Source organism: Penaeus monodon, chromosome 19 (assembly GCF_015228065.2).
Source record: "Penaeus monodon isolate SGIC_2016 chromosome 19, NSTDA_Pmon_1, whole genome shotgun sequence".
NCBI classification, from domain to species: domain Eukaryota; kingdom Metazoa; phylum Arthropoda; class Malacostraca; order Decapoda; family Penaeidae; genus Penaeus; species Penaeus monodon.
This window is the reverse complement of record NC_051404.1, coordinates 33,114,758-33,115,262: the sequence shown is the minus strand read 5'-3', so window position 1 is coordinate 33,115,262 and position 505 is coordinate 33,114,758. Positions and strand designations below refer to the sequence as shown.

Sequence of the window (505 nt, the reverse complement as noted above, 5' to 3'; positions counted from 1 at the left end):
ATCCTGTTCCTTTTCCTCTCCTCCTCCACCTCCCTTATTTTCTCATCTTTCACTCCCCCCTACCCCTCCTTTTCCTTCTCCTCCTCCTCTTCTTCCTCCCACTCCTCTTCCTCCTCCTCCTCCTCCTCTTCTTCGCACCTCACTCGACCCCATACCCCCACTTCTTCCTTCTCCTTCTCCCTTTGTTTCTCTCATTATATATCTCTTCGTTCTCCTTTTTTCCTTCCTTCTCCGTATCTCCTTATTTTTTTCAACACTTTAATTCAGTCGCGATATATATTGACTGGGTTTTAAAAATTCATCGTAAACCTAAGATAATTTCGTGTTTTGATTTAAAATGTTTTGTGTCTACTAACCTTCCTTTTCCCCTTTTTTCTCCTTACAGAATATATATTTATAAAAATAAATAGCATTAATGCTGAATCATCGCATTAATGTGATGTGATTGGTACCATCACCAAAGAGAGAAATTTAAAAAAATGAAAACAAGTGAACTCATCGTGTG

The 505-nt window shown here is 38.8% G+C and overlaps 1 long non-coding RNA gene across 1 annotated transcript in view; it reads left to right on the top strand.

Moving 5' to 3' along the window:
- LOC119585472 overlaps positions 1-505 on the top strand; it is a 15,863-nt gene extending 15,358 nt beyond the window's left edge. Inside the window, exon 2 of the long non-coding RNA XR_005229895.1 lies at positions 386-505. This is a non-coding gene — a long non-coding RNA (uncharacterized LOC119585472). The remainder of the gene's footprint in view (positions 1-385) is intronic.